Source organism: Thermobia domestica, chromosome 15 (assembly GCF_964235325.1).
Source record: "Thermobia domestica chromosome 15, izTheDome1.hap1.1, whole genome shotgun sequence".
Lineage (NCBI taxonomy): Eukaryota > Metazoa > Arthropoda > Insecta > Zygentoma > Lepismatidae > Thermobia > Thermobia domestica.
Genome location: NC_137468.1, coordinates 161682176 through 161694821, shown reverse-complemented (window position 1 = coordinate 161694821; position 12646 = coordinate 161682176). Strand labels below are relative to the sequence as shown.

General features: G+C 29.8%; 1 pseudogene; it reads right to left on the bottom strand.

The window, feature by feature from the left end:
* The window catches only part of LOC145671691 (uncharacterized), a 33292-nt pseudogene extending 25490 nt beyond the window's left edge, over positions 1 to 7802 (bottom strand).
* Between the last annotated feature and the right edge of the window lie 4844 nt (positions 7803 to 12646).

Here is a 12646-nt window from a genome sequence, read left to right as displayed (position 1 = left end):
CATTGTGATTTTGTACTGGAACATCATCTTCGTACTGCCAATAAAGGTATAACAACGAATCATTAAAAGGTAAAATTTGGTTGACTTGTATATCTGGAGCAGTTAATTTCTCATACAGTTCTTTGGGGTCATTAATGATGGTCGTTTGGCTGAAATTGTCTCTCATAGCGAGTCGTCCTCAGAAGGCATTCAGAGTTTCGCAAGTACATTCAAACGCTGAAATTGTCATTATATTTGCTGCATCTAAAGTTATGCCTTCACGTTGTTGTACCATTTGAATGTACTGTTGCTTTTCTTCTTCGGTGACGCAATTGGCCGGCCATCCAGAAGCTTCCAGCTTGGATTTCAAAAAAGTGTTGATGTATTCGCTGAATAATCCGCCAGTCTTGGTTTCAGGATCATATACGGTGATGTCGTAATCCCAAATTTCGTAAATTTAAATTACTTGATACCCAAGTTCAATGGCTTTTTGAATTTCATAGGACACCCACGTTCCTGTTAGACTTCGTTTACTGTCGGAATGTGCACATTGAGAATCTTGATTTAATGCTGTGGCACAAGAAGCACAAAGTGGAAACAACAACTTCTTATTTGAGCGAAATGGCACTACTGGATGAAAGACATTTCTGCTAGGCAAAATCTTTAACTTGACTAAATCGTTGACATCTTGAATGGCGGGCATTTCTGGATCTCCCTGTAGATATATTCGTGGGTTCCCTATTGGATACCGTCCACATTTATTGACATATCTAGACAAGGAAACAATATCCAAAAATTGAATTCGTTTTCATTTGCGACGTGTTACAGTTTAATGGCATTAACACGGCCACCATACAAACTATCTCTTGGATATAACGGCGCCTTATTAGTATAAAGATGTGTGCTTAAAGAAGAAGCCAATGCTGAATTGGATTTTAACACTTGACGAAATTCACATTCCCACATTTCATGTACTTTATATTCCATGGATCGCAATAATTTCATTTTACGCTGTGTTCTCTCGTAGCGATAGTTCATAGTTTCCTCGGAGTTCTCATAAATGGGCTGATCACGGCCTGTAGGGTCACAGAGAGGGCAGGCATGGAACCTACAACCTTGAAATTCATACACGTGTTCCTCTTCAGTGTCGGGATGTTTGTAGTAGCCGTCCAGATGAAAATCAGCAACAAAAACTTCTTTTCCTCTTGCTGCATGTAGAATTGGATGTCCATCTTTTTCTTCCATGTAGACAAGCCACTGCAAAGCAATCCGTGACTGATTATTTCTGTGACGGTATCCTCGTGCAGGAAGAATGCTAATGGTATTGGGTGTTAAGAAATTTCGACGAAATACTAAATTACAAGCACTCGCCAAAGTGATAGCCTCCAGGAAAAGATTAACGTGAGCTTCTTGTTTAAAAGTGGTCATGAAAGATATACAAGCCATTCGAAGTATGTTGACGTCCTGAACACAATATTTCACCAATTCTTATTGAAAAATAAACGTGTCGTTCTGGTGTTCGTTGTACCATGTCATAAATTTCTCTCGTTCATCCACTTTCATTTCATCTGCACCATACTAATGTATGTCCGGTAATTTTCCCACATATGGTTGATTTGCAGCAGTATTTAAAAAGTGTAGAAAATATCCTTTGGTCGCTGGTAAATGAAATGCCTTGGATAATTTACTTAAAGCCATTGGCATGAAATTTAAGGAGTCAAAAAACGATAAGTGATTCACTTTCATGCTTAAAATTTTTGCTCCATTCAAGATCGAAGTAGGTTTCAATTCATGTTCTTCCACTAAGGATTTAAGAATAAAATGACCATCATACCCCCTAGAGTTATGTGCCAAAGATACAATAAGTTTGATGTTGGGTCGTGGTTGATGTAAATACGCAAGAAAGGCATTGTTCGGATCATCTTGAAAAATATGTTCCCGCTGTCCACAAACTTCACACGGATGATGTATATCTTCATCTTGAACACAGTTGTAACATACTTGTTGGGCCACCAGTAAATTGGGTTTATGAATGAACGTGTCTTCATCGAAGAAAGTATCCTGTGTGGCTTCGATATCATAGAAGACAATCATAGCCTTCTTGGCATGTAACACTGATGGAACTCCAGGCTTTAATTGAGTCGTATCAGGCAACATGTAGCATTGGTGGGTAGACATAACGTGTTTACGACACACATTACAAAACTAATCTGTACAATGATGTTCTCTTTCTCCTGTTCGGACAAACGAATAAATGCTTAGACATTTGGCACACTGTTTCACCATCTTGCATATTGGCTGGCCCTTATGATATGGTACAGTCTGAAGATCTAGACAAAAGTTTAAGTATGTCTGGAATAACAACACAATTGCTCTGGTTTTGATATTGTCTGAGTAGGGGTGGGATGGGGATTCTGCGCCACCTCATCATCCCCAATAACTTCTAACACCCCCCAATAACTTTTAACCAATTCTAATAATTCTAATCTACCCCCTAATAATTTCTAGCGCACTTCCTCTCTCCCAAATAACTTCTATCACATATCAAATAACTTTTATCTCACTCTTAGTAACTTCTATCACATTCTATCACTAAATCTAGTTACAAAAAATCACTAAATCTGGTGATAACCGGTTTTGACTTCAAAAATCATTAAATCAGGTTATAACCGGTTTTGACTTCAAAAGTCACTAAATCTGGTTCACAAATCACTAAATCTGGTTCAAAAATCACTAAATCTAGTTATAAAAAAATCACTAAATCTTGTTACAAAAATCACTAAATCTGGTTATAACCGGTTTTGACTTCAAAAATCCCTAAATTTGGTTACAAAAACAAAAAATCACTAAATCTAGTTATAAAAAATCACTAAATCTGGTTATAACCGGTTTTGACTTCAAAAATCACTAAATCAGGTTATAAAAAATCATTAAATCTGGTTATAAAAAGTCACTAAATCTAGTTACAAAAATAAAAATCTCTAAATCTGGTTACAAAAAGTCACTAAATCTGGTTCAAAAAATCACTAAATCTAGTTACAAAAAATCACCAAATCTAGTTACAAAAAATCACTAAATCTAGTTACAAAAACAACAAATCACTAAATCTGGTTACAAAATGTCACTAAATCTGGTTCCAAAAAATCACCATATCTAGTTACAAAAATAAAAAATCACTAAATCTAATTACAAAAACAAAAATTCACTAAATCTAACAACATTTAACAAGAATGAACAATTGCATTTTAAACTCTGATACATACTCTTTTAAATGTCGTTTGAATTATCAAAATCGGATAAAAAATAACGAATTTAGAATTTTGCCGCCTCTATTTATACAACCCAACACAACTTATCAGCTTTGAACGACAGAGGGGTTTGTGCAATAGAAACAGAGAGAGAATGACTAACAGCGAAGTAACGGCGTTGTATTCTTCGCCTCCCATATACTTAACATTGGATTTAACAGCTAAGCATAGCTCGAGCGCAGCATTCTTCGCTCAACTTTCCTCTCGTAACGATCAGTTTTCAAGCGAATGCATCTTCGCCGTTAGCATGCTTGTCGACAGAGTCAGTATTTAGTTCCAAAACGTGCCACATGCATGCGCTAATCTAGCAAGGATACTTTTCTTTCTTTGTATCATCTAGCCGGCAAATTCAAAATATAGTAGTAATAAGATTATCAATATCTTGGTTCCTATTGAATATTTTAACATTCTGATTGCATTTTTGAATAGCCCTTATGTGCATTGCGGGTTGCATAATTTCAGGAACAAGTATTGCGGGATTGCAAAACCTTTGAAAATTCAGGGGCAAAATGGAAAATGCTTAATATTATCCTTATTTATAGATATATTTTGAAAATACAAACGGACCTCATAATAGAACTAAAGATGTGATTCTTCTGGTGCATAACTGGTTGTCTACCTTTAAGGATACGATTTTGAATTTTAATAACTCTGCTAATTTATGTCAGTTTTGAAAAATAAAAAATACTGGCATAATCAATACACAATTCTAAGACTTTTTTAAAGAATAACATTTTCCCGAAAATTCAAAAATAAACCCGTAAAAAATTCCCGAATCTTTGATTTTGTTATAACCACCAAATATTCATCGATTTTAAAAATTCAAACGGTAAATGGTTTCTATTTTCTTATAATTTTTTCTAACGCGTTACTGGTTGTCTATGTCTAAGGATAAAATTATAAAAAATCAAACATTTTCACTATTTAAGAATGTATTAAGGAAATGTAAACAGGATATAAATACTAGACTACAAAACAATTATTTTCATGTATTACTGGTTGCTTATGTCTAAGGATAAAATTACAAAACCAACTTTCATGACTTAAAAATATAAATTTTACCTAAAACTAAACTACACATAATTACTCACTAACACCTATCAACTACACCACACAAAAAAGTTAATTAAATTTTACTTAAAACTAAACTACACATAATTACTCACTAACACCTATCAACTACACCACACAAAAAAGTTAATTAAATTTTACTTAAAACTAAACTATACATAATTACTCATTAACACCTATCAACTACACCACACATAAAAGTTAATTAAATATGACCTAAAACTAAACTACACATAAATACATTTTAACTATATCTTATAATGCCCCCAAGCTAATATACTTACACCACCCTCTAGTATATATCTTTTGTCATCACTTGAATCTAATGCTAGCTTATTTACAACTATGGTATACACATCATGCTTACAACTTCGAATTAGATTTATATTTTTGTATGTTTTCGTATCATTGAATAGGGTTCGCTTATAATCATTAAATTGTAACTCTTTTGCTACTACACATTTCGTTATTCCTTTTGCTTTTTTCTTCTCTTTATCTTCAACTCTAAAGGCATACATCTTTGATCTTAACCTAATAAACTCTGTCATTATTTTACCATTGTTTTCATCCTTCATCTTTCCTACTACTTTTTTGTTTACTAGTGGTATTCCATATTGATTATCCTTTCCATATTCACTTGTATCAAATAGATCAACCATTTCCTTTAAGTCTTTGTAGAAGTCATCTGTATCAATTTCATATATAAAACTATCAGTATCCATATAACATAAGCCTATATCAATATCACATTTAGGTTTCATAATGTTGTAATGGAAGTCATACATTAATAGTTTTGACAAATCTAGCACACTCATACCAACATATATAGGTTTGTTGAAGGTCAATTTTTCTTTTTTCATATGTATCGCACACAAATCTTCAGTAAATATTGTTCTGTAATCAAAGTTCGGTTTCGCTATTAACTTTTCCACCCTCATTGGATCACATTCTAAGGTAATAGATGGTCCCTTTCTAATATTTTCCATTGTTTTGCCAAATACGCTATTGTTCATTAACTTGTAAAAATCTTTCTCGAAATCATTCTTAGCTCTTGTTCTCAAAATTGTATTTAGATCAATATATTCCTTTAACCAGTTTGATTGTTTGAACTCCAATACTCTGTGAATTTTCTTTAATATCATCCCAAGTGACATATATAGTTTTAAGTTTCTATAGTGAATAACGTATCTTTCTTCATTGTAAAGCGTTGTTAATAATTTTGAATGTTTCGATCCTGGTGGACACATATTTTCTGGAGCTAATGGTAGATCTGAATGTTTATCATGTAAGTATTTCGGATATTCTAAATCAACTTCTAATATGTAGCCAGTTTCTGAATCATCTGGAATATTCATTATGTTTATGTAAGGTTGAACCCATTTAAAGTCTTTGTAGGGCATGTACTGACTCATAGCCCATCCATATAAATTATTTGCATCTAGATAAGCTAAATGCTTTGAAGGTTCGTCTTTGTTATAATTTTTCATATACTTATTATTTGCTTTTACATATCTCTTACTACATTGTGAAATTCCACCTCTTATACCTTTTTCTATCATTAATATTTTGTCATAGTTAACATTTCTAGTTTGATCTTAGTCATCTTTAACATTGAATCCCACGATAAACCAGGAGCAGTGAAATACCAAGCAGGATCTAAACCATATGCTTTTAAACACACATCTCTAAAACTTTCAAATACATCAGCTAATATTAATACATCTGTCTTGTTATAAAGTTTTGTATATTCTCCTAAATTTTTAATATTGAATGACTTCCAAACATTTTCCGCATGCTCATAATCTTCATCACTGATGTGGGTTTTAGTAAGTTTATTAAAGAACATTTCTTTTGAAGGTAGTTTTGTTTCTTCTAATCTTTCAATTGAGTCAATATAATCATATGGGTACACACCTTTTTTAATTACTAAATCTAACAAATCATTAAGGATGTACTTTGACGTTTCTCTATATTGTTCTTTTGTAAGGTTATTTGCTAGTTCTGCTAAACTCCTTGACATAAACCTAAATGAATCTAGAAATCGTAAATGGATCCTACTCTTTTTATCAACCTTTACATATTTTGAGTATGTTATATATTTTTCCTCATTATTTGCAATAAGTTTTATTTTATTCTTATCATAAGCAAGTTCTTTAACAAACAGGTGAGTATCATAATCACTTAAGTTGTGAATAAATACTGGAATAAAATTAGGATTTCGATAGCTTAAGTTACAATAACTATGAGCTGCACCTCTAAACTTTCCAGTTAAATGATCATGATCTCTTACTTTTGCTTTATTTATATTTATCTCCTTCAAACGTTTTCTTAATTCATGTTTCCATTCTTCTAACTTTTCAATCATGCTATCATTATCTTTAGCGAATTGTATTTTCTTATTTAACATATTTATTTGTTTTTCAACTGCTGGTGGTAAATCATTCAAGTTTCTCTCACATATATGACAACTATTGGAATTATTATATCTCTCTTTCTCATCATTAGTTAGGTTATCCATTTCAACTTTTTGTTATATATTTTCTTTATTTCTATTGCTTCTTGTTTTAACTTCTCCACAAACACCTTTGCAGCATCTAAACCAATATAACTAACAGGACTTTTATACACACCATTTGAATATTTAATATAATAACAGAAACTCATTGGTAAATGCTTTTGATACTTCACAGTTTTAGAACAATTATGCTCTACTTCCATTTTACATAACAAACATTCAAAATCGGCATATATCGCAAATGGTACTCTCAATGATCTATTATAATTTTGGAACTGTATTTGATTGTCATATGGTTTTGGAAGTTCTATTCTAACAGATTCATGCTCCTTACAATATAGCTCATGTTCTTGTAATTGTATCTCATTTCTAAAATGTCTTGTTAAACACCTATCACAGAAGTACAATTTCTCCTTATGCTTTGTTACTTGACTTCTTATTAATCTCGATAGATCCTTTATCCAGCAAAAATGATCGTTATTTTCATCTTTCACATGTAATAAATTGACGTGTTTGTCCTGCTTATCTTTTGTGATTTAAAGTGGGTATATATTATATTCATCATCATAGCTATACACGTTAATGGATATGTTACTTCTCTTTTCAAACTTTACTATATCTTTTAACTGAACGGGAAATTCAATACTATTACAATATTTCTTTTGTAATTCATCCACAATTTCTGTATAATGTGAAGGTCGTTGAGGATGTGATTGGCGGTCTATAGGTTTTAAATAACTTGCAATAGAATACAAGAAACATTTATTATCTTTATTTTGAACATTAACTATTGCTTTCTTATCTTTAATTGGTTTAGGAAGGTCAATATAGGATGAAGCTCTCAATGGTACATATTTATTTAGTCTGATTTCTAAATATTTAATTTGATGTAATGACCATCCTGAGCCTCTACCTTGAAATTCCTCCATCTCTCTACATAGTTTTTGTTTAGCATGGGTTATATATTCATCTAGGTCACTTGATTGTAATATTCTTTCATTCATAGTTTTAAAATTGCGTTCTTGTACTTCTTTATCTTTAATATAATCACAAATGAATACAAGGTTGACTTTAAGTGGGTGGTGCTTTAATTCTTCCTTGATTTTGTTAATAATAACTTTCCCACTTATATTTAAAAACTTCACCGGATCTTTATATCCTCCTATGTTTTCAATTGTGATAGTTTGTAATCGTTTCTGTATTGCTGTTTCCTTTGTTTCTACTTTAATTGGTATTCGTTGTGGTTTCGATTCTTCAAAAACATCTTGTTTAAATGGAAATATGTTTCTAAATTGTGATATGTTTTGTTCATCTTCATGTTGTTTAATAAGATCAATAAGTTCAGCCCTTCTTGATCTGGAATAACCTTTTATCCTCTTCCTTTTACAATGGTTTTTTAGTTCATCAACTTTCATTGTGTATATAACTTTCAATTCATCTGGTTCATTTTGATATTGTTCGATTTTTTGATTAATTCACTCTTATTTAAAGAAATATAGTCACGGATTTTTTTGACTTTACACATTAGTTTCAGTTTTGTAATCGACATCTCCCTCATCTCCTCACCAGTAAAATTAACATTATATATACTCATCCTATTTATATAGAAAAATACTGTATCGTTTTTTTATCTTCACCAAACTTTTTAGATCATTTTCATAATATTTTTTCATGTTATATATACCAACATTAGCATACTCATTTTCCTAAGACAACTGCTAATATTTGTACACCCCTGTCATTGTCTACATATATTAGTGTGTTGTCTTAGTATACGACTTTTATGGGATCACCCCATCAAAGTCACTATTAATATGATAAAAACTAAATCATTTTCATAATCTTATTCATCATCATAATCATCACTATTACATTCATATTCATCACTCACCTTTTTATCCTAATTATCTTTTATGGAATAGCCATAAAATATAAAATTTATAATATTATATTACTTTTATTTAACTATTATGTGAACCATTTAACCCTAACCATTTAACAAACACTTTATTACCTTTTATGAAAATATTCATAAAAGTTAAACACATTAAATTTACACTACAACATTTTCCTTATCTATCAAACTATTATGTGAATTATTAAACCCTAACCATAAAATATATTATTTATAATATTTAATATTATATTATTTAATTATTATGTGAATTATTATACCATAAAATATAACATTTATAATATTATATTATTTAATTATTATGTGAATTATTAAACCATAAAGTATAACATTTATAATATTATATTATTTAATTATTATGTGAATTTTTAAACCATATTATATTTTATTTATAATATTACATTACTCTTATCTATCCAACTATTATGTGAATCATCAAACCCTAACCATTTAACAAACACTTTATTACCTTTCTTTCTCAATATTTTTTCTATCAAATACTCATCCTTATATTTAGTCTTTAATAATTCTGGTTCATAAAATCTTCCTCTAACTTCTTCATTGTTTAAATCTTTAATTTTATATGTTGGTGGATTAGATGGTATAACCTCATTAATAACAAACACTTCTGCTGACCAATTTGGTGTATAACCTTTCTCAAACAAACCTTTAATTTTACTTATACGAACATAATCACCAATCTTATACTTTAACTTAACAGACTTATATTCTTTCTTATACACTTTTTTCAATATCACATGCTCATTTTTCTTATTCACTTCTACAGGTTTCATACCAATTGTTCTATGTACTTTGTTATTATATTCATCAACCTAACCTTGCAATATTTTAACCACTTATAATTACCTTGAACAGTAAATTTCTTCCATATATTTTGTTTAAGTGTTTTGTTAAATCTTTCAACAACAGAAGCTTTTTACCACTATATGTTGAGTAATGATTAATATTGTTTTTTCTCATCAAATCTTCAAATTCTTTATTGTAAAACTCTTTCCCTTGATCTGTTTCTAAATTGTTGGGTTTTCTTACTTTTAACACTGATTCAAATGCTTCTGTAACATTCTTCCCACTCTTATCTTTAACAGGAACAGCAAATGCATATTTCGAGGACACGTCTATTATTGTTAGTAGATACTTATACACTTTTTATTGATTTTGGAAATACCTTTAAGTACTCCACTATCCATTTCTACAAGATCAGCTTCCCAAAGATCATCAATACCTTTAATCACAACACTTAGTCTAGGATAGTTTTTCCTTGCTGGTTTATGAATTTCTTCTATAATGTCTTCTCTAATACCTTTACCTTCTTCTAGTCAATCGGGCCTTTTAATGAATTGAGACTTAGTAACACCACATACAGAACAAATACCTTTCTTAATATATCTTCCATTTTTTGTTTGTTCTATCCTAATGGTATCTTTCTTTGTATCTGTTGATTTCTTACATTTAACACAATACATTATCATTATCTATTGTATAAAAAATCAAGAAAATAATTAAAATTTATCACTACCTAATACTATAATTTTAACATTACCAAAAATATCCATATTTATTATATAGCAAATATTTTTATGAAAGCTCTCTTTCTATATACATTACAACAAACAATAATTGTCCCTCCTCCATAGTAGAATTTTTATTTGGTTTAATCGTAATTATATCGTTCTTATTAAAGTTAAAAGGTAAATTTTCAATCAAAGTATCACCTAAATATATGTCTAGAAAGTATTTATCCAAACTTAAATTCATATGCATTATTTTACCATTATAAAGAAATTTATAACCATTAGAAAGATTAAACATTCTAAAGATAGGATCCTTAACGTTTTTAGCTCTCAATCGACATAATAGGTGAATAGTTTCTTTCTGCATAATCAATTTAGTAGTATCCATCCTAATCTTTTGAAAATTTTCTTTCTTGATGTATGTGTCTTCTAACGTTTCTAACACATCTTCAAATCGTTTTCTATCGTTCTCTAATTGACTATTAATATTGGCTTCTAATGATCTAAGCTGACTTACATTAACAACGTTATTTAATTTATCAGTTATTCTACTTTTAACATTACCAAAGATATCCATATTTATTATATATATAATTTATATCTATTTAACAGCAAGTAAAACAGTTATACGAGCTCCACCAAAATCAATCAAATCACCATTCTCATCTCGAATTGAAACTTTTATATTATTAAATTTGTTGTGATGTATTGGAAAAAATATCTTTTGTCTAGGTTCATATATGATTGGTTCTCTAAACTCTGCATTTGTTCTAAATGTTGCTATTAAATCTGTTTCGTTGTGTGTTGTATCATTATGTTTTAAAATCATACCTTCTGCTAAATCACAATGAATATTTATAGTATCAAACGGATGAAACCTTGGCACCTTATCTCCTACATGTTCTATGCTTCTGATAAAGTTTTTCTTACTAAAACCTAATACAGTGTTAATGCTATCTAAGGTTATATCACACAATCTGCTAAATATTTTAACTATGTTTTTCTTTCTATCCTCAGTAAATTTAATATCTTTTAAAACATCGGTGGAGTATGGAAGATTTGATTTAATATATTCTTCTAACTCTTTTAAATTATATTGACCAGGTTGAACTATAAGTTGTTTTGCAAGATTAGAATAGCCAGGAAAGTTACAAAACGTTAATTTATTATTTTTTTCTGTAATGTTTGGAGTTAAGTATGTTGTATAAAATCCTGCAAGAGCTACTTCTAAATCGTTATCAAATGGGTAATGCAAAGATAAGTTTAATACAGACGAATAACCATTTAAATTAAATACTTTCATTTATTATATAATAAATAATTAAAATGGATAATTGGGATATTCAAGTAAGGTTACCAGATCAAATTATAAAAAAAGAAGAAGAATGGGAAGTTGTTACCTGATGATATAAGATGTTTAATTGTAGGACCTAGTGGTTGTGGTAAAACAACACTAATGATCGATAATTTCTTGTTAGCACCTGAATGGTTAAAATATGCAAATGTGTATATCTATTCTAAAAGTCTTAATCAACCTAAATACCAACAACTAATACAACTTTTTCGAGATATAGAATCTAATATTACAGATACAATAGCAATAGTAGAAGGAAATAGTGAGGATATAATTCCATTAGATCAATGTGAGAACGATTCTGTGGTAGTATTTGATGATTTCATTTTAGAAGAACAAAACCATGTAGGAGAATATTTTACTCGAGGTCGTCATAAGGGTTTAAACTGTTTCTATCTTGGACAAACCTATTCTAAAGTGCCAAAACAATTAATTAGAGATAACTTAAACTTTCTTTGTATCTTTAGACAGGACAATGTAAATTTAAAACATATATATGATGAATTTGTTGGATCTGATATGTCGTTTGAAAAATTACAATTATTATGTAACAAGTGTTGGAGTGAAGTGTATGGTTTCTTAACAATAGATATAACTAGAAAAACGAATAATGGTAAATACAGAAATAAAATTAGAGACTTTTTAAATGTATAGTGAATTAAAAACGAACCTAGATGAAGTCAACCTTAAACGTAAACAAACGTAAACAAACATACCTGAACATGATTGAACGTACATAAACGTAGAATGAACATAGGTGAACGTGTATGTTACTTTGTGTTGTATTATGTTTTTGTTTTATTATGTTTTGTTATGTTTTTATTTTTTTTCTTTATATAATAAATGAGTCAGTTAAATGTTGCTGAAGCTAAGAAATATATAAAGTTAGAAGAAGAACTTGTTAAAAGATTTAAGGAAATCAAAAGGAGTAATCGAAGTAAGTATGAGAAATTTAAACAAGATCAGCCTATT